The 27539-nt window shown below is 41.1% G+C and overlaps 1 protein-coding gene across 14 annotated transcripts in view; it reads right to left on the reverse strand.

The window, feature by feature from the left end:
• Positions 1 to 27539, reverse strand: part of LOC128902120 (E3 ubiquitin-protein ligase NEDD4-like) — a 161417-nt gene that overhangs the window by 51676 nt on the left and 82202 nt on the right. The gene's annotated exons all lie outside the window — the stretch shown is intronic.

Here is a 27539-nt window from a genome sequence, read left to right on the forward strand (position 1 = left end):
ACAATTAAAGAATGATTCGCTTCTTCCTTGATGCCTTCTATATTCCCTCCCATTCCGCCTCCCAAAAACCATCAGGAAACTTCAAGGTCAACAAATTGCTTCCTCTTTGGCACAGCTCACACGGACTCTGTGTAAAGGAACCATTACACTGACAGCAGCCAGAGTGGCATGGTTCAGCCACCTGATTTTCCTTTGAATTTTGAAAAGGAGATAAGTGCAATTGAGGAGGATAAGGACAAGAACCATAATTGCTGGAAGAAAGAAGATACTAGTTAGTTTAGATAGTTTAAAATAGACTTAGAGGAAACGTATGTGTAATTTTACGATGTAGTAGAGTTTGGATTCTACCTATGGTATCATTAAAGATCAAAATTAGAAGATAGCTATCATTAAAGGCAATGGCATGAGAAAACACCTCATTAGTATTAAGTGTTATTACTAGTCAGTGACTTGGAAAGCTTTATAAAACAACAGAACTACTTCAAAATTCTAACTTGTGCCAAACAACTTACAATGTGAAACAACTGTTCAGCATGTGAGATTTAGATGACAACGTGACACTCGCAAGCCAAATGCATGTAAAAATTAGTCTGCAACTTGATCTATATCCAAGCTGTAAAGCCAGTAAGAAAGGCCTGGGATAAAGTTACACCACCTGAAAAGCCCTCAGTCTAGTAGAAAGTATAGAAAGACAAGCAGCCATCAACATCTAGGTACAAACCATGAAAACATCACTGAAACTTCGGGTGGTACACATGCACCTCCATTTCACTTGGCACTGACACACAACGGGAGTCACATTTACAAAGAAAAACTATGAATAAAGCATTGTATTGATCTTAATTTCGAACATTTAAGTTTGTTATTTTCCAGAAGGGAAAGAGTCTATAGTTAACAGTTAAGCTGTTGTAGACCCTTAATAATTGACAGCTAATTTTTAAATAAAATTAGAGAATAATCTCAAATTCAGAAAGACAATGCTTCAAGAAGGGTTCTAATAAGCTTCCAAGAAGGACAGACATACTGATTTGTCTGAAAAAAGTGTCACACAGACAAAGCAGCTCTTTGGAGAAGGAAATGCCAAGTAAAACTGGAACACTACTCAGGACGTGTGAGATTCTAGATGAGTACGTATCAATGAAAGTCTTCCCTTAGATTTTCCTGTAAGACATGTTCTTGCAGGAGTACCTGCTTATTCCAGTTCTGGAATAAAAGATAACTATTACCTCAGATGTGCACCTATTATTTAATCTTAATTCTTTTAGTATGCCTAACTAAAGTATTCACTATAAGATAAAACAGTAACCATTGCAAAGTAAGACAAGATCTGAGTAACAGCTGAGCACATATAAGGAACGACTTCAGGCAGCTTAAGTCCGCTTAGCTTTATTCCAGCCTAAATACAAACCAGAAGTTCAGAAAATAACAGAGATACAAAACAGGTCAGTCAGGACTTTCACCAAAAGGCTGCATGACTGATGCGAAGGACCTGCAGGAGGAGTGGGCAGGTCTCGCAGGTCATCAACTGGTTGCTTTTAGCTGTATAAATACCTGGCTGAGGGGAGTGAAGACGATTAAGCCAGACTTGGCAGCACCCAGCGACAGGATAAGCAGAAATAGGCAGAAATTGAAACACAGGAAATTCCATTTAAAGAGAAGACAAAACTTCTTTACTGTGAGACTGGTCCAAGACTGGAACAGGCTGCCTGAAGACACTGGATTTCCCACCAGTGGAGATACTCAAAACGCAAGCGGACAAGGCCCTGAGCCACCTGCTCTGTTTGACCCAGATCTGAGCAGGGGTGGATGAGACAATCTCCAGAGGTCCCTTCCCGCCTCACCCATTCAGTGATTCTCTGACCACCAAGTAGAAACCAATGCTCTCTTTGAATTGCTTTAGTTTGGGTAAGACGGTACGGTGCCGTCTGAGCAGCTGGAGGCACAGTGCGTCGAGAGAGGCCCGCCTGCAGCTGCCGTTCTCTCCTGCCACCTGGGCTCACGCAGAGGCTCCCAGCCCCAGGCACTCAACACCTCCCGAAAACTTTACTGCTGAACTCAAGCATGTCAGGCAGCCTCGAGTAGATAATTTCCCTGTTAGCAGTTTTTTAAATACACTTTCCTGCTGAATTTTCACACATACCTTTCTGGTTTATGTTTTTATTTTCATCTTCCATCTTCATAATGATTATTCACATATATATCTCCTTGTAAGTTCTGAGAGCAGCATTAACACATTATCACACAACAGATATGTCTTAGAGGACTTGAAAAGCAAAAAAATCCTAATCAACAGAAAAATACTATTTAAAAACCCCATATGTGTACACAAACAAACATTCCTAATTCACAAATTCTCCTCCCAAGCAGACTGTAATGCTGCAATTTAGTAACAGGTCAAAGTGGTGAAATCCTGTGTTGCATCTTCAGATCCTTAAGATGCACTTCCGTCATCGACAACTGTCTCAATAGCCTTGTACTTTTGAAAACTTTCCTGGTTTTAGAAACAGAACAATATACCACATTAGTAAAACTGATCACAAATAACGCAGCACAAACTTCTGAAAATGCCTGAAAATTTTACAGTGTCCGAACAGCAGTAAAAAAAAGCATTTTGGCTCTGCAGCAAAACTTCATAAATACATACTTAGTTATGCCAAATGCACAACTCACTCTGCGTATCTTAAGACCTTCTTTCCAGGTCAATGAATTCACATCAGTGACAGGAATCTAAAAAGTCAACAGCCAGGATACTTTGCGTAGTTTCCAAGCCATCACCTGCGATGTGGTACCTCAAACACCCACACGTTGTTATGGTACCAATACAGAGATGTGATTGTGAAACTGTGTGACTCAGGAATTCACTAGATATTGGAAGTACACATCAACAGCTGCATCCAGTCATTTACTAAGTAAACATAAGAAAACAACTTAGATAAAAGATTGACTGATGTAAGAGTTCCAGTCCATGCAATGAAATTCCCATTTACAATCATTACCATCAGCGTTCAGGGACACAAGCAGACCAACTCACTCCTGATCCCACACTCCCTGGCACTGTACTATCTTGCACCTCCCATTGTGCTTGCATGAACTAGATCAAGAAATTAAGCTGGCTTTAAAACCAGAACATTCACTGCCTGATCTAGTTCGCTACGTGACCCTATTAAGAAATTCCCTGGCATAACTGAGGAGGATGGACGGTGGAGCAGAGAGTTGGAGCCAGAGCAGGAGGGGTAGGACAGACATGTGTTGGGAACAATCACCAACGGGTTCCGACTGAACGCTCTTGTTGTGTGCAAACGTGCTGGTGGTCACCTGGGCCCGGGAACCAGCAACACCTGCCAACCACTGGAGTGACGTCATATCGTCACCTGTGGGTGAAACGGAAGTAGTGGACAGAGAGACAGGGGAGATGCAAAAAGGAAGACATTTAAAAGATACAAGGGAATCTGTATTGCTGGATGCTGACACTCCCCTGCGACCTGGAGGTGAGTCCTGATCAGCTGTGGTTACCAACAATCCACAGAAGTTTTCAGAGATGTTTTGGTTCCCTGGCCAAATACCAGATTGGGTAATAACACTCCACCCACCTACGATTCCCTTGGCATTTTCACTTGATCATGATGTTCCCGGCTTCCTGACCTAAAAATTGTTGTGTACTATTCCTGTGCACTGCTTAAACAGATGCCACATTCCAACCCAGATATCGCTTGATTTCAGAACTGGGTGACACGATCCCTGTAGGTGATGAGGAAGCTGTTCTGAGATCACCCTCTCCCAGCAGCGCTCCATCACAAATGTATGGAATGGAGAGGTAAATGCATGAAAAGACTGCAGAACCGTGGCTGTTGCACACTTCTGCATTGTCCTCACCAACTCTAACTGGGTTGTACTGGAGGCATGCGAATGCAAGACCTTCAAGCTGCAAACAGAGTTAGACAACAAAAAATACAAGAGGTTTTGTATTATAAAGTCAGATCTCATGTCCTGTGGGTGCCTGAGGGTCAAATCTTCATTTTCTGTTGTTTAGCTCCTCATCTTTCTCTCGTGCCTAATGCCAGGAGCTCCTGGCCAGGAGAAAGACAGTCCCACAGTGGCTGCAGCCACGTGCCCCGTCACCCAACCAAACAAGGCTGCGGGGCTATTATCATTATGGGACAATTTTAACACTGGCAGCCTTAGTTGCAAAGAACGATCAGTATGTCAGCGTACATCAGCCCCTCAAGGTGCAGAAGTGCACGAAGCTTTGGGGACATACAGCCAAGCTTTAAGCTGATATTTTCTAAAAGTCAAAAGCTAATGGCACAGTTTAAGCGGGAAGAAACTGGCAAAATAACACAACCTGGCAAAGAAAACCACAAGACTGTAGAGAGGTGGTTACCACCAGTGAGCAAATTCAGCAGCCACATTGTTAGAGCACAAAGTGTAAAATTAAGCAAGAATTAAGGAAATTTTACTTATGTATCACTTAAGCCCTGCTCTTGAGCTATGATGTACCATCCCTGCCGAGTGCCAGGGAAGCCATTCCAAGAGTTAAAGACTGTCCCACTTATATAGCACCAAATTGTCACAACATAAATAGGAGAGAGCTGCACATACCAAAAAGAAAAATACCAACACAACAGCAGAAAATACCTGCTGCCTTTAGATAAAACTACATAAAATCACACATTTTACCTCGATAGAGAAAACTCATTTCCCCCCCCGCCCTTAATTAGCAAACACAGAAACACATTACAGTGGTATAACAACGTAGCAAAGTCCCGGTCTTGTTACTTCATGAACAAAACCAGCATTCATTTGATAAAAGCAATTACTCTAATATAGGAAGCCATTGTTGCATTAAAAATATTTTTACAGGTAACACAATAAAAATCACTCAGTTTACCCTCAACAGGGGCACACGCTTAAAGAAAACAACAGAAGCAACAACAAACTAAGACACATACGTTCCCTTCTCCACACAAATACAATTACTTCTCCAGTTTCCTTCTTTTGAGAGTCTCAACTCCCAGAGCCCTTCGATTTGTAATAACGTAGCTGACTGGGGAAATCACGGAACTTTGCTTTTACTGAAGGCTTTAGAAATGGAAGGGACCCCAAAAAACAAAAGAGGATTTGTGTTCATATAAGTTTGGCGTTTGGGTTTGGGGTTTTTTTTGTTGAAAACTAGCAGCAAAACATGATTTTATTAATGGAAACAAAGCACATTTATCTTTAACTGCTTTTGACTATAATCTTAAAATATTATTAGCCATGACAGATATCTTTCTACACCTAAGGCATATCAACTCCCTGATCTCATTTGCATGAATAACTCTACAGTGATAAGATTTGTACAACAGAACCTTAAACTCTGGCTTCAGTTAAGGAGGAAACCTCATGTACCAGTTTAATTAGCTGATTTGTCTAACTACGTACAGTCTCTCCTTCCTTCCACAATCATAATAAAAATAGCTTAAAATAAAGAAGAACTATCACTGATTCTGCATTTTAGACCAAACGAAACACCTTCTTCCTTGTAAAATTACTCCCGTACCCAGCTTTTATGAAAATTGCATTATTACAAAAGTAAGGCTAAGCTTCTTCACATACAGAACTCCTGCTTTAGCTCTGCACTTAAGACATGACGAAGAAGGAACTAAAAGCAAGGGGAGGAATAGTTAACACTAAAATGATCAGATTAGAAATCATTAGATTAGAACTAATTATAGTCTGTTACTACTAGAATTATTAGAACTTTTATTTAAAGAGTGGTATTTTAAATTGTATTCCAAACACTGACAAAATAGGTAAATAGTCATAACTCTAAACTTAGTGTTCCTAAAAGCACAACCAAGATGAAGCAGTAGTTACATCAGTCCTTACTAACCGCTTTCGTACTTGGAAAGGATTGTGCTGGAAAATGTTTTTCTCATTAGCAGCGCTGCCTTCCCAGGGAGCCAGTTCAACAGCAAATCACGGATACCCTGTCTGCTTCCAGCCTTGCCAAATACCGAGACCCCTTATTGACATCCTCCCCAGATTTCCCAAATCTCACTACCTCATCTGTGTTAGATATGCGTTCACAAAAAAGGCACCCTCAGCACCTTGTATCTTGCAGAACTCCATACTGCACTTTCCTCTTTTCTGGCAGCTTCAAACCCGCCATCGTTGTGCCTCATGCCAGCTGGGGAGAAGGCAGAAGTGTAAACTGGGCAGTGATAGCTCAAACCTGTAACTGACTAAAAGCTTTTTAGGTAGTACCTTCAGTATGTACAATTTGACTGCATCTTTCATAAACACATAAATAAAGCTTTCCTTCCCCCTTGCTGCCCTTTGCAGGAAACGCTAAGCATTGCTAAGCACTGCTTTGCACTCTGGCACGAAACACGCCAGAGCCCCGCTTCTGGGCACACCAGCCAACCCGTCCCATCCACCCCCATCCCTGTGCTCAGCACAGAGCCCCCTTTCTGGGCACGTCATCCCATCCCATCCCATCCCACCGCACCCCTGTGCTCAGCACAGAGCCCCCTTTCTGGGCACGTCATCCCATCCCATCCCATCCCATCCACCTGCACCCCTGTGCTCAGCACAGAGCCCCGTTTCTGGGCACACCAGCCAACCCGTCGCATTCACCCGCACCCCTGTGCTCAGCACAGAGCCCCCCTTCTGGGCACGTCAGCCAGTCCGTCCCATCCACCTGCACCCCTGTGCTCAGCACAGAGCCCCGCTTCTGGGCACGCCAGCCATCCCAACCCATCCCATCCACCCACATCCCTGTGCTTAACACACCGCTCCGCTCCCCATTTACTGCTAAACACACCCAACAAAGCAGCCAGCCAGGCAGCCTCCCCGCTGTGCCAGCCAGGACAGCAGAACTGCCAGAGGGACTAAAACCGATGATACACAAAAGGCACAAATCATTTGGCTTGTACTCCTAGTTCTAGCATGTATGGTGATCACAACGAGGGGATACTCATCATTCATAAGCAGGTTGCAAATTGGCTATTCCAACAAAAAAGAGTTACCAACTTCCCCGGTACTCTAAGGATGCAACTGGAAAATTAAACTCCTAAATAACTACTGCAAACTTTCTGTTCCTGTAGAAGCTGCTCATGAGCCCAAAGGCTTGGGGTCACCCCTACACTCAGGCAGGTGCCCAAACAAACCAGGGGTGTTTTGTTCTACTGACCAAAAGCAGACCCTTCACGTAAGGTCACAAAATGGGTAATCTCTAGGTAGCTGAAGTTTGGTAAAGTTACTTTCATCCTAAATTTTGGATTTCTTTTTTTAATGCCTGATCCAACATGTTGTTCATGACATTCAGGATAACAGTCTTTTAGTAAGTCTCTTTCCTAACGAATAACAGGTGACTTGAGAGCACACATGAATTATTGAGTTGCTTCTCCAGATTCTTTGGGTAGGTATGTATCTTCCATTTTTTAACCAATATGTCTGAATGCTAGATTATTTTTTTTTCCAATCTATTTTTTTCACTATTTCTTTTTGTGACATAATACACTCAAGATATTTATAAAAAAAAAAAAAAAAGATGTTTCAGTAATTCTTTCTAGAAAGGAAAATATTTTAGAAAAAATATTTTACACTGCAAACTTAAATTTTGTTGTTAAATGTATAATTTTTTTTGGACTTGGTATTTTCTGTTTTTAAATTCATTTTTACAAATAGTTCTGCTGATAGAGGCTCCACGTGAAATTCTGATTTGGGACAGTATTTCCTACCTAACAGTAATCTAAAGGTATTTAGTGTTTGTGTTCAACTGTGAGGCATACAGTTTAACCACGGAATAAAACAGAATAAATCCTGGTGGTAGTGTTTTTCCTATTGCAAATCTCGAAGGGAAGGTAGAGCAGAATACAAAGACTAGTTTATTTCCTAAACAATTATGTTCCGTTATTCATTTGTACAAAAATAAATAAATACTTACTGTTCCTTTAATAGCGTTCACAGAAACGTAATGCAAGAATAGTCTGAGTTACATTTTCGTTTCCATACTACTTTCTTTCTCAAGGCCCGGACCAGGCTGTGGTGGGGACACGCTGATGCGCAGAGCGCCTCCCCATTACGGGCTAACTTCTGCAAATTTGTCACTGACAACGCTTTGTAACCACTTGGAAACGGTAAAGAAAAAACAGGGTACTTCAGGTACATTAACAGACTCCAATAGATTTGTATGGCTTATCCTGTAGGAATTAATGATACCCCCTAGAATACTGCTGCACAGCAGAAGGAATTTATTCTCCTTCAACCACATCTATCACGTGTTAAGACTTTTACCTTAAGAGTTAACTACTGTAAACCCTCTGGTATCATTTCCATCCATTAAGGACAGTTAACGACGAACCACTGCCCAGCTGGTTCCCAGGACATTACCTACACTGGTGCACGCTTGCTCAAGACCAATGATCTTTGACAAGACCAAAACGTGTCACGTGCAGACAGAGGCCCTTCACGAATCCAACCAGAAATAAAAGACAATGTGTTTAAGTTGCAATTTCAGAGATAAGGCAGTAGCGCTCCAATCACAGCTGACTGAAAAAAGCCTATTACCTAGCAAGCGTGGACAACCAAGGCAGCTAGATCCTTAAACAGACTAAGCAAGCCACAGTACATAAGCATAAATTATTTAAATTCTAAAATATTTCTCTTGTGTTGCCACTGCTTATTTAAACATACTGAAAAACACTGGCCACCTATGCCAAGATCTAATGCATTCCTGAAACATGACTAACATCCAAAAAAACTCTGGACAATGCCAGGGAGAAGACAGCAAGTTAAAGATTTATTCCATTCGTTATAATAAAATGGCTTCCTATTTAGATGCCTCTTATAATTAAATGTGTGACACAGGAGTGCTGGAAACAGACTTCTATTTCCTCGCTCTACCATGGGTCACAGTTATAAAAGGCTGTATCTGTGACGTATGGCAAGAGTGAATACCTGCTATTATTAGTAGTGCTGCATTAGGAACAGCCTCTGGAAAGACGAGAATCCGTGTTTCTTCTGATATTGGACAGACCAAAAGGGGAATAAGGAAAGGAGAAGCCTTGGCAGGAGGATAGAGGTGATGCCTGAGAGATGCTCAAATTGGGCCCGAGTTGTGAGAGGGTGTGGAAAATAGGAACAGAATCAATGTGCATAAGTGAAAGAATGGGTAGAAAGTCTAGAACAAATTAAATGTGTTAGGACAGTTTCTGCCCCTTGTTCTATAAGACACGAAGGAATTATTGACTAAAAAAATATTTCAGAACAAAAATGAAATAATCTTCTAATGAATTTTCATTACAACTCTTCAAGAAAGAAGAGCAAAGCACAGTGAGCAGATGACACTGAAATGGACTACAGATTCACGATGTGATAATCAAGTAAGCACCACTAAGTTCCAAAGTACCCAAAATACTGCGGATGAGATCATTTCACTTGCATCCCAAGAGCTGAAATCACACTAGCGACAAATTAAAACGAACAAGTGAAGCCATAAGTTTACAGCTTCTCATTAAAATTGGGATGGGGGATCCCAACACAGCGGCCATAATGCTGAGAGAGTTGTATGTTCTTGATGACAGAAACTCATCTGTAATTGCCAAATGGAAGACAAAAAATACAGCAAAAAATGGAGCCCTTACCAGTAAGTTCCAACAGCCTGATTTACGTACTGATTTGAAGTCAGTGGCAAAAGGTGAAGTATTTGCCACCAGGAGTTCAGCTGAAGAACCACAGCTGTATTATGGAATACACTTCACCTGTTAGGGATGTTTAGCTGTATTTTTTCTTTTAACGTAAGTTTCCATAGTTGAAAAAAGATGGGACAAATGTCTCTCTGTCTTTCAACAGGTACTAATGCAGAAGGAACAGTAAGAACTGTAAGCTGCTGGGGCAATTCTGCACAACAATCTGTTCTATGACATAACAGAAACCCCTGACCTCTCCAACCTAGAGCAGTAACTTCAGCACCCGATGCTAAACGAGTATTTCCATAATAGTTAGCTGCAGTCAGGAGAGCAGCACAGAACTGCGGAAATCTCTAACTTGTCCAGCCCAGTTCATCTATTCAAAATCACCAGACTGCAGGTAACGGCATTGCATTTTGATAGTTAATTTGCAAAACTGTGTAACAAGCCAATCTCAACCTGTTTACTTCACATTGGCTTTGTCACATTTAAGAAAAGGGCAGCACTCTAAGAGCAAGTTTTCCAAAGAACTCTTGCTTAAACCCTTTTTTCTTGACAGAGTTAAATGAAGTAGCTTCAGGTTACACAAAGTACAATCTTGCATATAAACCTAACTTAATTGATGACTGTACTTTAAGTCAAGGTATCTATACATTTTAGCAGCATGAGGAGGACATAATGCTATAACCCATTCCGTGCAAGTCAAATCTTTTTAATTTCCCTGGGACATTTCTAGCAGCCAAAATTTCTGAGCCATCCACCAGCTGGAGGCCAGTCAATAGTGGAACACCCTAGGCATCGACACTGGGTCCTGGAGTGTTTAACATCGTAATTAGTGACCTGGCTGATAGAGAGAATGCACCCTCAGCAAGCGTGCAGGTGATGCGAACCTAGGAGAGCCTTGTGCTGCCATTCCGAGGAACCCGGACAGGCTGGAGAAACAGGCCAAGAGGAATCTCGTGGAGTTGAAAGGGAAACGCCACGTCCTGGCCTGAGGAGTAACAACCCCGTCGCCCAGGCAAGGCCTGGGGCTGAGCAGCTGGGAAGCTGCCCTGCAGAGCAGGGCTGGGGGACCTGTGCACACCAGGCCGAGTGTGGCCCAGCAGCACGTCCTTGCTGGGATGCAAAGGTGGCCAGTGGCCTGCTGGGCTGCAACCGGCAGCCGAGGGGCGAGCCTGCCCTCTGCTCAAAGGTCTCCAGCCTTCCCCACCTGAGCTACGGAGCCAGAAAATGATGGAAAAAAGTAACATTCTCTCTTGGTGTCAGGTTTGGAAAATGTGGCAAAGAAAACCAGCAAAGAAACGTTTGGTTTATGAAGCAGAAGAAAAGCACACAGACTACATGCAACGCTCCAGCAAACGGTATAGAACACAAACACAGGCACAACTCTTACTAGCTGAGGAGCTCCTCAATTTCCCAATGCATCCTACTCGGGCCTAGAAGCCTCTCCAAGAATGGTTTACTAAACTGTGCTTGCAATTCTTGGATGTTTCAAGATCTTAGCATTGTACCATCATCCTACCATTATTCTTTCCATTAATACTCTAACGGCTCTAAAAATTTTTACCAAGTGCCCCAATACTTTTTGCCCTCAAAGCTGTTATGCCTGCTGCCCCTGTCAAATTAAATACATAGTGCCACTGGTATGGAGCACAGAGGCTAAGGCATTTTTCACACTGTGAGTATGTTTGAGACTGCACAGAAGCATTCACCAAGGAGTCACTGTCCCTCCTATCTAACAGAGTAAACTTTATTCAAGTTCCATATTTTTGTGTATGAGGTACAGAATTTAGAAAACAATGACATTCAAAGTTGAAAAATTTTAGATGAGAGGCTAACTTGGTCAAATCAGAGAGCAAAATGAAGGCAGGTTTAAAACAGGAGAATTGTTCCAAGGAAGAGGCTGGTGGCTCCAAAGCACAAACAGCTGCACTTTACTACTTGGAACTTTCACAGAGGCCCAAAAATTCTTCATTTGCTCAGACTCATATTTAGTATTGCTTCTTGCCTGGCAGAGGGCAGCCCTGGGGCAGATGCACAGCAGCATACTGCAGCACACGGTGTTTGTCAACTGACACACAACCTACCCACAGCTACTTGTATCATACAACCAGGAATATCGGTGGGGTGTGACCTTGAAATTCCATGTTTATACTATAGAAAAATGATGATAAATCAATACAGTGGAGAGACAGAAAACATCAACAACCTTTTTTGTGACCATGTGAAGAAAATGACTAAACAGTTACGAAACTTCACAAAACCTTGTGAAACACAGTTAAATGGAAAGTACCAGATCCATCATTGTGGGATCCAATGTGGTCCAATTAAGGGTCACAGAAATGCATTTTTTTTCTTTCAGATGCGCAGAGTGGCGAAGATCTAAGATTGAGAACCTCGGTCAAGTTTCGTTGGAGCTGACTTGGAGCACCAACACAGAAGGGCAGCTGCCTTCATGTCCCCCCGCCACTGAAGAGGTGCGGTCAGGCAGACTAACAGCTTTTCCCATCTGCTCACAGCTCTATCCATGATGGACCACAGCCTCCAATAACTGCATTTCTCAATCAGCTCGATGCTCAAAGTTAGCAGCCATGAACGCAAGACATCATGCTCACAACACATGAATTCTGTCATCTTCCCCACAGAAGTGCCTATTTTATTTAAACTCACTCCTTGTGCACTAGCAAACACCTATCTTGCTTCCTTTCAGAATTATTCCCTATGAAGTACTGCTGCTCACGTAGCTCACCTTCAAAAATCAGTAATTCACAAAACTATAGCGAAGGGATTTCTAAAGCGAAGTGTAACTGTAGCTGGGAACTATTTCCGCTAATACTGAGAAGCAAGTGAGGTAGGCTTGGTAAACTCTGCTATGGCATACAATATCAAGCAGATTAAAGAGAGTATAATTAGCTGGCCAATTGTTCATTAATATTGCTTTATGTTGCAGACACTCTGAACCACTCAAATCACAGAGCCTTTATTGTCTCTATTACCATTTCTTCTTTTCTCCTCTTCACTAATCTATTTATCCTACTTTTTTCTTTTGCTCAAAGAGATGTCCTACTTTTTCTGTTTCTTTTCCGCATCAACAGCCGTTCAGCCTTTTATTCAGACTTCTGGATTTCCCTACACATCCGTCATGACCAATTTTGCTGTGTATGTGCTTTCTTGGCAGAAAGGGATTAAGAAACAGAATCCTCAGAAAAGCCAAGTACTGTAAGAGTAAAAATGCTCTAGTGAGCTAGGGGGGGTTATATTCCCTCTAAAGCTATTCCAATGCCTATAATATATCCTGAAGAACTGCAGCAACTGAGATCCGAAAGACGTAACAGCTCAAGATGCAGAATGTATGCAACTCTTGCCAGATTAGCAACGGGATAGCAAAAAAAAAAGTTAAAAATGGACATCGCCTTCTCTTAAAACATTAACTTTTGCCTCCTGCTGCTTCTTGAAGAAGGGAGCTGAAAAGTACGACAGAAATCTTTCCTATGCTGTCTTGACCATACGCTAAAATTCGGCAGCGAAATCACAGGTTTAGAGCCTGTTGGAATGCAGCCGCCTTTGAAAAATGCTGACTGTGACTTGTATGGGAATTGAACATCGACGAAACCGAAAAAATACGAGTCATAATTTCCTTCTCTTAAAATCGGTCAAAAATGGAATTGCTATTTTAATAAAAAGCAGAGGGATCAGAGGTGCATCACTTCCATAACGCACAATGTATACATATTCTGCATACACACAGAATCCTAGAATCGCCTACGGTGGAAGGGGCCTTTAAGATCATCGAGACCAATGAGGAACCTGACACTGCCAAACCCACCACATGTGTGACAAGCAAAACAGTCCACTTTGTGAATTTTCGGACTACTGATTCTTCCCTCTGCAGCCCTTCTCCCACAACTTCTGTTCAAATTTTGTGGCCTTCTCCACATAAATAAGAACAATTTTCAAGCAAAGGACTCTGCAGCAAAGAACTCTTTCAACGGTGCAAAAATGTTCTTGAAGAACAATCATATTTTTAGTCATCCATCACACACATCATTACACTGATGTAATATTCCTCTATTACTGAATACTATTCCTGAATTTGTTTTCCTCCATATGCACACTCCCATACTAATGTCAAAGTAGCAGTAATATATAACAAAACATGACTCAAGGCGAAATAAAAGTCCCCAATTTTCCATTCAGTAGACACACTAATTTCTGCTATTTCATCCTCTCCTTAAACACGCTATACACTTGGGCATAAGCCACTATAAACAGCTCAGGGCAGCCTGAAAGACCAGTAATCCCGGCAGTGCTTTGAAATTCACTGTAACTTGACCACATAACACAAGGTACTCAAATGACCAGAGGCAGTTTTTGAAAGCCACTAAATGTTTATCTGACCCCTTGTGAACTCTTAATAAAATACTTGGCTGTACGGGCAGACAAACAACAACTAACATTTATACAAGCTACAATTCCCACTGAGAGCGCGTGGGTTACGTCCAGCTACCAGAATTACAGCTCCTTCACCTCAAAGCTGAATTTTCTTACTCTGGAGAAGGTGCATCTTTATTAGCAACATCCAAGAAAATGGCAATTGAAGTCAGCCTCAGTAAAATGTAGGCTTTTGTTTAGAAATTACACGCTAGAGCTCCAGTAGTACTTTGAAAATTCTGTTCCTCCTAACTGATGTGTGAGTGTCCTATAAATCGCCAGGGCTGAAAGGGAGCAGAAGTCCCGTTAAGCACCTTCTCCAAGTATTCCGTTATATTACATTAGGACCCATCAACATGTTTATCTTGGACCGTGATGCAGCGCTTTAGGTATGTGGCTGATGGGAAGAACTGTAGACTGAGGTTAATCAACAGAGAACAGTGACAAAGGGAAAAAAAAGTCGTGAAAGTATGAGGAGGCAGAGAAATGAGATAGCAGTAACGGAATCAGAGAAAGCATGCTGACATTTATTCAGACTAAATTTTCCAACGCTACTAAGTACGTTCTTTCAACCATCTGATCCGAGTAGCACTTATGTTCAGGAAGGCATTAGACTTGGCAATGTAGTATTTTTGCTTTAATGATTTTCCTACAGTTAAGGAAAAAAACCAAAATACATAGTAAGAATTCTAAATGCCAAGTTTATCTGACCCAAGAATACATTATACCTGCTATTTATTAGAACACTGAGGGGAAACACTGCTATGGACTGACTAGAGAGAAATAGAAAACTACTGTATGTTGAGGTCATTGAAATGCTGATTAGTGGACAGTTAACTAAGGCAGTCTTCTTAATTTCTTTAAATGAATGATCATTTACAGTAATACATGCTCAACCACCTTTTTTCTTGCTGAGACAAAGAACCTTGAGACCTGCTAAATTTTAAAGGTTAGAAATAACACATTTGTTCCTGACAGAAAGGCCAGCCAAAAATTACGTTGACTTACTGGTCTTGAACGTATTCAGTTCTGAAACAGGCATGCCCATGCTGCTACAAGAGCTTGTTCAGAAGCCCCTTTGCAACTGGGGTTATATTTTGCACAGAGGAAGAATGCAGTGTCTTATTTTATACTTTAAATTGTTTGATGAATTATACTTTTACTAGACTATTCCTCAGAAGTGACCTTTTGGAGAGTTCACCTACAAACAATCTACATTCTTACCCTAGCTCATACCTTACGACAGGCAACCAAAACCATATTGATTTTAACTATTTCCTTTGGTCAATGATTTTTTCCTCTAATATAACTTGTTTCTGATGGAATTTAGGAAGGTATGAAAATTCAACTTAGAATAACGTGAATTTTTGTGTAATTAACTCTCCAAGAAAAGGATAGTTACTAGTTCATGTAGATCAATCAATAATATTTACTGCAAGGTTTTTATGGTGGGCAATTACTACTATACGTTTCAGTCAGTAAAAAACCCGAACAGCAGATAACTGGTAATACACACTCTCAGGGTGAAAAAGAACACAGGGAAAAAAACCTTGAAACATTTGTTTCATGTTGTGAACGTTTTTTTAAAATCAGCTACCAGTCTATTTTGTTTGTATCCTGAAATTCTGCACAAGGAGTTGATGTTTATATATATTTTAAATTTGATTATAAGAAAAAGCAGGAAGGCCAGAGCTCCAGAAATATTTGCTGCAAATGTTTGTCAGGAATGCTAATCCCCATAAACTCAGGAACATAACAAAAGGCAAGCAAGCCCCCTCTCCAGCTCCAAGCTCACAGGGTCTCATTTGGAGGAGACGGCATTTGCTGCGGAAGGGAACACAACACAAGGCAAACACACACAGCAGCCCCATGGAGAATGGAGCTGGCGCTACAAACCAACAACTCCACATTCTTTTCTCCCTCTTCTTCCCGCATCTGTTTTGGCTGGCATCCAACACAAGAAATCCAAGGATGGCACCTGCCCAAGCCAGCGCTGCTCCAACGCACTGCGCAAGGCACAACCCAACCCGAAAAGCAGGCCACGGCTCCCCAGCTTAGGGCCAGGAGTGGCAATATCTGTGGAACTGCCGCCTGAAACAGCCCAGTGGGAACCCCCCGGGGACGGCTCCTGCTCTGTCACCCCCAGATCCCCGCTCCTGCTCTTCGGGAACAGGCTCAGGGCAGCGCGCAGTGGGTCACGTAACAAATAAATCAGTACCAAATGCTGATCGTAGCAGATGTAAAAAGAATCAAGTATTTTGAAGCAACATGTGGGGAACAGGTCACACGCAAGCTCTGGGAGGCAACGTGTGTTTCACAAACAGCACTTGCAGGCTTGGGATTTCCATAAGGATGGAAGGGGCTGTTCTCCCATGTGACGCTTTCAAACAGACGTACCTTCTCACGTACTCCACAGGTCCAAAGGTTAACTGCCTGCCCTGCTTCCATGTGCTCCTAGCATCATGATAGAGACACTATTGAAGGTAAGGTAACATCCCGTAACTCCAAATATTTATTACTATAAATTAGGCGTGTATTGTAATAACACCCAGGTTTTAGGAACAGGAAAAATTAGGCAGGATTGGTAAATTTCAAAGATATCAGGCCCTGCTGTGGGGTAAAGATGCATCCATTTAATGGAAAATTAAAATATTTTACATTTTTACGTACGGATACACTCTGCAAAGTTGGGCAAGTATTTAATTGTATCGAATTCACACTATTTACAAGTCTATATATAGAGAGCAACCAAATTCTCTACAGAAACCCTTCTCTATCCCCTTTTTTTATTTCTCCTAAGTTAACACAAAACTAAATAGGAAAAAAACTAGCACAATACAATGTTAATTCCCTAACATAAAACCACCACAGGGTTTACTGTGGGGATGGCAACAGTAAGACACAGTCAGTTCTCTCCTTAAATTTAAAGCAGATAACGTTTGCTTTCACTTAGGATGTTTGCATTACGGCGTATATTGTAAGGCCAGAAAGATACTAAAAAGTGGTGACATCAGACAAAAAGAAATCTATTCAGACCAGTTTCCCACATCCGAATGGCTACTGTGAGGCTTTCCCATACTTGGCTACTGTATCATTACCCACAAAGCCCACATCTGCAAAGAACAAAAACGTTATCTTCCCTTGCTCAGTTAAGATCAGATATTTTAATACAGTAAATTAAACATGTAATAGATCTCAAATAATGTCACCACAAATTAATTGATATCTGAAAACCCCTTTGGTTCTGGCTTTAAGCACCAAATTGTAGCTGCTTTTTTGCATTTCATACTGAAGTTGCTGGTATACAGCCACACTTCAGAGAAATGGCAATTGTTTGAATATAGGAATACTACTTGTTTCATTATGAAAATTTTATGCCCAGAATTGGCTCACAAAAGCATATTTAGGCCACAGATAACATCCAAACTGATAATTAATTGTTTTAAACTGCTTCCATTGTAATTCCTAATATTCCTCATTTTACTTGTTATTTTTCAGTGCTGTGCATGTGACTGCACACAACTGGAGAGCAAAACAGGCAGCAACGTCAGAAACCAGGAGAGACTGACTATTCAGTGGACATACATTAAGAGGCGAAAGTAACCGCAAAGTTGGCAACAGATCCGTTTTCTAAAATTCAGAACCAGAAGATTAGTCCTAAAATAAAATGTCTGTCTTTGAGGTGCTTACTGAACCACAGTGCCATAATACTGTTCATCCTGGAATCGTAAGAAAATCTTCCACGTATTTCTGAATGTAAATCAATCAAACAAGCAAGCATTAAGTACGTTAATATCTCCCTATCAAAGAAACAGCAAAGCCTGCCTTTTCAAAGGTGTAGCAGGCCCAGTAGCAGCAGGAAAATGCAGACAGATTTGCATGTCTCCTTCAAAACAGTTTTTCTTCCCTGATGGTTGCTATGCAAATAGAAGCAACCTTTTATTGAGAGTACAGCTTGTCCTTTTAGATGAACAACCGTCTGCAGCACATTTCCTTCATTCAGTAGCATTCATTTACTGAATCTTTCCCACAGAGAAGTGTGTTTAGAGAAAGCGCAATTTACAGTTCAGAGTGGTTTGGGTTTTTTCCTTTTTTCCCCACAGCTGAATGGTAACATTTTATCTAGAGTAGGAGACAAAGCAAACAATCTGCAATATGTTGGCAATATATAAACAAGCCGAACTAATTATTTACTTTAAAATATGTGGGAATTTAAAATTCTTCCAACGCCTCAAAAAGACTGATAATTGCAGAAGTGGACAGGCATAATCCTGAGGACTAGAGGACCTGCTACCACTTTTGAAGATGTTAGAAATTTCTGCATGCTCACCTGTCAGTAGAGAACCGACTGAAATATATAGCGAATTGAGAGCTACAGACTTGTCACTGAGCAAATGGATTCTGCAATGTAGGTCAGATTGGTCACGATTTAGCCCCGTACCTTCAAATCATACAAACCAGCTAAAATCTTGTATTAATGCCTGAACCTTCAACACACGTGTGCGAAACGCAAATGAGCTGAACTTCCTGGAAGATCAGGCAAGGATCCCTCTGCTACCTTCACTACACCTTTTAGTTGACCGTGGTTATGATCCGTTCTTTACAGGAAGCAATTCGCCCAGCTGGTTTCTCATTTCTGCTGGTAGGTTCTCTCTCAACCTGTTCCGTGACTCACCCAGAGCCGGCTGAGAGCAAAGTCACACGGCATCCAAAAGGGCGTCTCACAAGACTGGACGTGAATCGGGAAAGCTGATAATGTCACAAGTACTGTAAACTATATAAATAAATAAAATCTTCCAGAGTTACGCTGCAGCTTAATTAGAGTGCCTTGTAGAGTATCGCTTGCAATCCTACACCGTAAAATGTCAAATATTACAAAAAACCTTCATGAGTCTGTCTAGGGCTGGGACCCCAGATTATGGATTGCTGAACTCCGAAATGCTGCCTGTGAGTAAACACTCTGCTCCATAACTGCAAGCTGCATCACCAACCATACCGCAAGCCTTTCCCAACAAGTAGGGGTCACTCATGTTTATGATAATTCAGTGTGCTGGCAAGCACCCTCTGATAGAGCTTCTAAAAATAATGCAGTGTTCGTAACGCAGCAACTACGGCAGCCTCCACTCCCAAAGCTTCGGGCAGGGAGCACGAGGCTGCCTGTGTGCGAGCCGAAGGAGATTCTGCTCCACTTCCCAACAATAAAGTCGAGTTCCACTTTCACAGAATTTGAAGCAAATAAATACCTTGTAGCAACATGATGCTGTGAATATAAAATCATGCTTGAAGCACATATCAAATGACTAAATGGTTAGCATTATTTGTAATTTAAAGTCTCTACCCCACTAAGTATTGAAAGAAAAATGTATTACTGGTAAAATGCACAAAACTTAAATTAGAGGAGTTTTTCACCATCCAGGATGATACGTGCAAAATGTAATGGATATAATTCTTAGCTTTGATAACAACGCTTAAAATTTTATTTAGCAATGTGAAAATATTTTAAATAATTGTGATTTAATGTAATCCCTCAAATAATATTGCTATTCCCACATCTTGATAAGCTGTGGGTTTTAGTAACAGGATGTGAAGTAGAAATACTTTTAAAAGCAGAAAAGCTTTTTTCTTTTTAAATTATGTAAACTGTTTTAAACACTCAGGAGGTAAAACTTAGGCTATAACTTTCTCAAGAAGGATTAGTATCAGCCTCTAATGTCTTGTTTGAAAGGATTTTCACTGTTTGATTAATACCTTCCTTTTCATTTTTAAAGTAGCTTGCTTTTGACAATAAAAACATTTAAGATACCATGTTCCAGAATTTTATGCTTGTATGTGTCCAGCGATTTGTTGAATACTAAAGTGAATGCTGAATATGTAGGCTCCTGTTGCCTTATTATAGACAACGATTACTTATTATTCTTTGCCGTTAAAAAAACCAACTGACCAAAACTCTTTACGTAATAGGACTAAGAGTATAAGATGTGCAAAGGCGGCCAGTCAGGTCATAGAAATTTATAGCTGAATCTCTCTTTTACTGAAGATAAAAATCCCACCTTATAACAAAGTTTATATTCTCTTTTCCTTTTCTAGCGTACATCAAGCCTGGAAATGCAAGTCACCCAGGAGGTTATTCTTTTCAGCCTGGTGTGAAAGGGAAGATGAAGCATTCTACCAAAGCGACTGCAAAACTCCGCATTTACACCACAGTATACAGGGCAGTCGGGATTTTATTTGCACAACTCATCTCATCAGAAGCAAGTTTTTCATTAGACTTTCCCGTCCAACACACTGTACCCCCCTGCCCCCAGGGCCTGAGCAGCCAGCACACCACAGACCTGAAGAAGGGAGGGGTATTTTGGTAGTGACAGTGCCTGGGACCTCAGCTCTAGCATTTGCTGCTCCCACATGTGTAAGACACAGCCCAGCCTTTTGCTAGGTTTATAGCATCAGATGATTTAACTAGAGCAAGGATGAGGTTTTTCCTTTTTATTCATTCATTCTTTTTGGAGACAGAAACCTGCATAGTCATACTGCTGATTTTATTAATATATTTTTCTGTACATAATTTCTGACTTCTGGAAGCTAACAATGTCATCCTGTTAGATGAAAAAACAGATAAAAGCACCAGATTTTAGATTAGCGTATGCAGTAACACCCTTTACAACAAGATTTAATCTGGAAACTAAGTAAACAGGATAGATTGGAATTTAGAATAGCTTTCTGAACTAGAGCAGTCATGAAATGTGCACATTCCTAAATTCTTCATTACTCGACGGATTTTCTCAAATAAGAAAACAGCTAAATAGTACAAAAAGCAATCAAGACTCTGTATCTGGTTTATTATCCGCAATTTTCTGTGGCTAGATCTGTAGCAGAGCGGCTCTGGCTGGCACCTTCATTGTTAAGACTGCGTCAGCATTTCCATTATAAATTGAGGGCCTTATAAACTCAGCTTTACAGAGATCACTGTGTACTGAAACTCAGACACAATTTTTCCACGCAGAAGCAAATAGTTTATTACTGCTATTAAAAAGCGATGTTATTTCCATCTCTTCTGCTCGATGTTTTATTCTTATTTCTTTACAGAGAAATACCAAAAAGTTACAGCTTTCAGGGAATAAAAAAGCCAAACAATAAAATGCAGAATTTTTTCCCGGGGAACTATGAGAATGTGTAGGGACAGGGTAGACAGCACTGCCAATTCTTGACTCTCTAAAAACTTGTCTGAAAATTACGTGCGAGCTCATCTGTACCACTTCCAATGTGCTATTTGTCCTCCACTCACACGGGGAAAAGACATGACAAGACCAAAAATCAGTCTGCTCCTCGGTACTTTCCGTCTTGTCACACCAGCTTCTGCTCTGCACGTGCCTGAACCCGATGGCCTGCCCCTGCCAGGGCAGGGAGGTCTCTTCAGAACAGATGTGCAAGCTGATGGAAAGGCTAATTAGGAAGGGGGCCAGGTGATTTCTGGAGGGAAGTAAGAAAAGAAAGAAAAAATGAGGGGGGTGTGTCTGGTTCTTTTCCACATGAGCGAAATGCCCAAAGTGTGCTCTAGACCAGGGCGGATCCCTGAACAGAAAAGGATGAGAAAAGCAGTAATCTCTAGGCACAGGCTACTGTGGTCAGGAGATACTTTCTTGCCGTGCAACTTAGAGGTCGGCTTCTTGGGGAGATAGGAGGGAAGAAGAATCGGTTTTGTCCTCGACAGAAAACCTAAAAAGACTTGAGGGATGGACTTCACCTCTACCTGCAGATGTCAACAAAGTCCTCGCCTGCGCAGGACAGAGGCTTTCCAGGTAGGCATCTGCACTCCCTGTAGAGCAACTGGAGAGACAGGATATTCATACCACTGTTCATTTGAACTATTTTAAACACCTAGCTAAGGGCAACAGGAATTATGTTCTAGAAAGTCCAGACAGCAGGCCCTGAAGTAGGTCTCCAAACTTCGACACGTGCAATAGAGAAGAGCGTTAGTCCTGCATAGCACGGCTGAGAAAGCAGCCTCTGAAAGGTGCACAAGACTTTCCACGCCGTTCACCTACTGATGCCTGTGGCAGGGCAGCTGCACTGGTTCAGCTCTTCTTGAAGAGACTTGGGAAGAAACGCTTCTGACATAGCTTTTGCCTGTTTTAAAGACCTCTGAATTTTCAAGAATATGCTCCTGGTATAACGAAGGCTGGCAAATAAACTGTTAACAATTTGGCTTTCCTTGGTTTGTACCATTTAGACTGCTGTACCTCTGCAGTGGAAGCTGCAGCCCTCCGAACTTCCCGCACAGGCAGCTGCCGATGTGCCTGCATGGATGGGTGCACGGACAGACAGAAGGAGAATCTCTAATGCCAACTGAGTTTTCGCTCTACGCAATAGATCTTACTGGAGTGGCTGCTGGTTCTAATATACTTCATCATCCGTGAGAAAACAGGACAGACAGATAAACAGTTCCATATTCCTTAGGAACAGGGTTTGTCCCATTTTTGTCTTTTTATTCTTTGGAGTACTTGGGCAGACTTGGAGAAGAGAGTTCTCTGGACTTGGCTCAGAAATTGTAAGAGAAGCAATTAAACCTTTTTTCCAATTCAAAAGCACCACCATTTCCCTTATCAACTCAAGTCCCAGCAAAGTATCAGCGTGGGGGCTAGTTAAAGATGATGAATGATGTTAAATTAAGTGCTGAATACCCTGTCAAGGGCAGGCTGGGGAATGACCACAGAAGTGGGCAAGAAGAGCCACTCTAAAAGAGAAAATTAAGATCTCTATCAACTGCATTAGCTAATGTGAAACAAATGAACTCTTGCAATGCTTAATGGGGGGGAATCATTTTCATTTCATCTTTAAAGATTTGCATCAATTTTTCTTGTGCTAATCAGCAATACGTAAACCATTTGGTGTCTCAGTACTATCTCAGGAAAGAGACTTTCAGACTTTGCCATAGTTTACAGTGAAACACTGAAGGATTTTTTTTCTTTTTTTTTTTAATCAAATGGATCAGTTTATATACAAAAGTAAAAATCCAGAAAATTCAATCCAGAGTTGAATTTCATACTAACCAAAACATGGCTTATATTTTGCAAATCACACTGCTAAGAAATGCAGAACAATGTTATTCCTCCACTGCCCTTTTTAATTGTCATACAGTGGTACCTGCCTTAGAAATGAAGGCTTAGCACAGGGCAAGTGTGGAGAATTGCTGCTTGAGCATTAGAGCCAGGACAGAGTAGAAATTTGAAACAAATGGGTAAGGAAAGGAAATACTATGGTAGAGATACAGCTTAAAGATACTGCCAACCGAAGCTCCTCTACAAATTCATCATCTTCAAAGGACTGCGCACAATGAAATTTATTTCATTTTCTTTTGCTTCTTGCAGCAAAGGCTTAGCTAGTAACAGTGATTCAGATGTTTCTTCCTCGAATATCACTGTGCACAGAAAACTATCTCCAGTTAGAGAACGGTGATCCACAACACTGAGTAGTAACTCCCGAGGCAGCCATATATAGAAATATAAAGAAGATAGTGGCACTAAAGCAGATACCTGCTATTGAAAACACTGTAATTTGTGAGATTGTCTAAAGAATAAATATTCAAGCTAAAAAAAGCACAATGTTGGACATCCCTTAACTAGTATTTATTTTTAATTTAAATGTATTACAAATTTTCCAATGTGTGAAATTGAATAAAACTGCATTTCCCTCGTTTGATTTTTTTTTTCCCCAGCTGTGGAAAAAAAAAAAACCACAAAACTATCCCAAGACTTCCGTATTCACAGACTATGAATATCACAAAGCATGGTGTGTCAAGAGCTTTTGACCAAAAACAGGATCACAGTAAACACCAATCTATAAGGCAAGTTAATTGGCATTTTTCCCCTTCTATTTGATAATATATGATATAGTACGTCATGATCACGTCCCCTTTCTGACAAATTGCTGTCAATACAGACAGCTGATGGGTCAGCCTTGTATCATTTTCTGCATGGAGAATCTGTATGCATTTCTGGACACAAGCTCCTATATATCTGATATTAATTCACAGGCCAACTAAGGTAGAAATCTCGTAGTGTCTCAGTATGTAAGGAGGGTCTATAGAAGTGCTGAATTCTTTAGATATACATTTCTAATCCTAAAGAGCAGAAATGTGCATCTTTTATATACACAATTTAACATTAGATACTATTTGAGTAACACCGTTGAAGACCAGCAAATTTTCACCAGCAGCTCTTCTAAATCAATCAACAATCTCATTGACCTGTTTTCTCTTAGGTCAAGCCCACAAATAAATAGTCCCCAATATGATTAAACAGATTTGACTCGTAGCTCTCCTAGTGGGATGTGAAAGAGGATGGTTCAAGGTTTAAAACTCACATAGTAGTAGCAATTTTCCAAGTGGATTACTATCTGTTCTTCGCAAAGTTTTGCCCTGGGAGAAATCTATTCCCACTGACAGGAAATCACTAAGGTAAGAAGGGGTTACTAGCAACCTTTTTACGCTGAGGAGGTATCACTGAAACTAAGAAAAACGGCGAGTGGAACCAAGAGGAGCATTAATCTCCTTTAGAAAAATTAAATTGTCAAAATCTGTTATGCCATAATATAATAATGCATTAAAATACATTTTAATTACGTTTTTCTCATCTGCATTGCGGTCATGCAATTGCCAGTTGCTAATTACTAATTTTGTAGAAGGATTCTAGCAAACAACTCTGCCTTTCCCCTGCACAGTTTTATCAACTGAAGCTGGCTCTGCTCTAGGTGATAAAAATTATTCCTGATCAAACACAGAGCTCAGCAGCAACACAACTGAAGTTCTCTGCCTCAACGACAGGCAGAGGTCTCCCACGAAAGCATTTCCGTTAAAACAGCAGCACTGGTACACCTTTCCCCACCAAAATTCAGGGTATCAACAGAAGCACGAAGTTTTGCATGAGCTCCAAGGAAGGGCAGAGAGAGGCAGGACAGTGGATGTTACAGCTTTTGGAGAGGCAGAGGAGCAGCGGTTCTAGTGCCTTAATTCCCCTGAGTTCCACATTCTTCAGAGGACCTTTTTAGCCACTTCCCACAGAGTCCCTATGAAAGCCACCACGTGCACTGCACGTGTTCACCAACCTGCTTCCGCTTTCGTGTAAAGTAACTTTTGCCAAAGACAGAGTCTCAGCTGGTCTCAGAGGTCAGGCAACCCGTCGCTGGTCTGCCACACAGCACCAGCCTGAAAGAGGCCCACGTCAGAGGTGCCCACGTCCAAGTCTTCTGGGCACCGCGCAACCCAGAACCCTTCCTGACTGCTGAACTGCTCCTTTGGGTTTACATGCCCCAGTCCCAGCTGCGATCTTTAGGAGCATAAGTAGACTCTCTGTACTTTCACAACAATATTTATTCTACAATTATTTTTAAGGAAGGAAAATAAAAGCCGAGTTGTGAGAAATGAAGAGTCGAGAGTTAACTAAATATAATTCAATACTAGTACTACAACATTTTGTTAAGGCACTTTGTATTTTTATCACAACAAAGATGCCTTTGTCAGGTCTCTGAAACAGTTGTCCAAGACATGAGATTTTTGAAGTGTTTCCCACAAATACAGCTATGCACTCACAGCCCCCAATTATAAACAATGTGAGTATTTGTTATATGCCCCAGTACATACACACGCTTCCCAGTAGCCTACTGCATTACATATAAATATCATCGTAGTCAAAGGAATTTGTAACAAGGCTTCCAAATAAAATTTTTCACAATTGGACATAAGCTCATACTTTACTTAATATTTTATAATGACTTGTAATGAAATACATCCTGCTTGCCCCAAACCGCTTCTGTCTAAAACAGAAGATATTTGAAAGGTCATAAACACTTGGGAGCAGTAGGACTGCAGACGCCCGCCTGAATGTTTGCACTCAAGATAAATACGGCTGTAGCAGCTGCTCACAGCCCCAGGCCCATGCCCGATATCAATCAAATACACACCAACTTGTTTAACTGCAAGAGATGAGATTTTTTTTTTTTTTAAGCTAACAACTATAAAACATGACAACTTTTCCCCTCAGCTTAATAGAGCAAATATTTCAGGCACACCCTTGCTTAGTATCCTAGGTCCTCCAAACAAACTTCTGTGGGATAGATTAAAAATGACACCTTACTAAAGAATGTTTTATATGTAGACAAAATAAAGCAAAACTTTCACCAAAATGCTTTCATTGCCCACACTTCCTGTGGCATCTTGCCTAGCCAATCACCTCTACCCACAGTATTTCTGGGCTTACTACAAATATGAGAAAACACCACAAAAAAGTTTTAAGTTTCAATTAATTATTTATTTTTGAAGCTTTTTGTACTAAAGAATGCAAGTACCATTTGGACTGAGCGCCTGTGTGACTGCCATGCTTCACGGCTGACTAAATTGATTTCCCATGGTAACTAAAACTAAGAGCACACAGGAACAAATTTCATAATTCTCCTCTGGAAACACTGAAGTATGTCTTTGGTATGTGAATCACTACTACAGTGAAGATCAAAGAAGTGACTTTGGGGGGGCACATCTCTCTCCTGTAGGAAAATGAAAAGTACTGCAGAGACAGTGGGGCACATCTCTGCAAGCTGCACAGCCCTGTAGAGCTCTGTTTGCTGTAGTACCGGGTTTGACACACTACAGCTACTTATGGAATTGGTTATGGTGCTTCTCCGTAACAGCTATGACCGGGAAGGAACAAGGGATAATTAACAGGAAAGGGAAAAATCAGACATACTTTTTTTCCCCTTCTGTTTCATTTTTAGTTTGAGAGTTAGATTCATTTTAGTATGAGAACGCTCAACATACTGTACTGCATACATGAAAGTCAAATGAAGAAAAAAAATCAGTGACGTATCTGCATTCCAAATTTTCCTGCTGAGATGTTCTCAGGCTGGCAGGAGAGACACTATGTACTACTTAACAAAACTGCTAGCTTACAGAGACGGAAATAAAACCTGTAACTGGCAAGGGTTTTTTTTTTTTATTTTACTTTTTTAAAATAAAAGCTTAGCACAACTTTGTGATTGTCTACTCACAATGTCTACTGAAAAACTAAAGAGAAGGTTATACTGGAATAACTTTAGGACTCTCAGCTTTTTGAGAAGAAAGCTGCAGAGTCATCAGAGAGGCCTGCTGCAATGAGCAGCTGTCCCTGTGCTACGTTTCATCGAAGGAAAGCGCAGAGAACGAGCACACGCGGGCACTGAAGACCAAAATCTCTTCTAGTGACACTGTTTTCACAGCTGGAGCCAGAGTGCTTACTATTCTATATACAGCATCACTCGGCTTAGGAACTCAAGTGGGCAGTGTTAGATTGCACAGGAAAGCAATTTAAGCAAATGACTAATCTAAACCCTTAAGTTTCATTCCTACTTTGGTCTTTTCAAAAGTGGCTTAAAAACATCGATCTTCTCCCCTTATAACGAAAAAAAACC

The sequence above is a fragment of the Rissa tridactyla genome, chromosome W, assembly GCF_028500815.1.
Source record: "Rissa tridactyla isolate bRisTri1 chromosome W, bRisTri1.patW.cur.20221130, whole genome shotgun sequence".
Taxonomy (NCBI): Eukaryota; Metazoa; Chordata; class Aves; order Charadriiformes; family Laridae; genus Rissa; species Rissa tridactyla.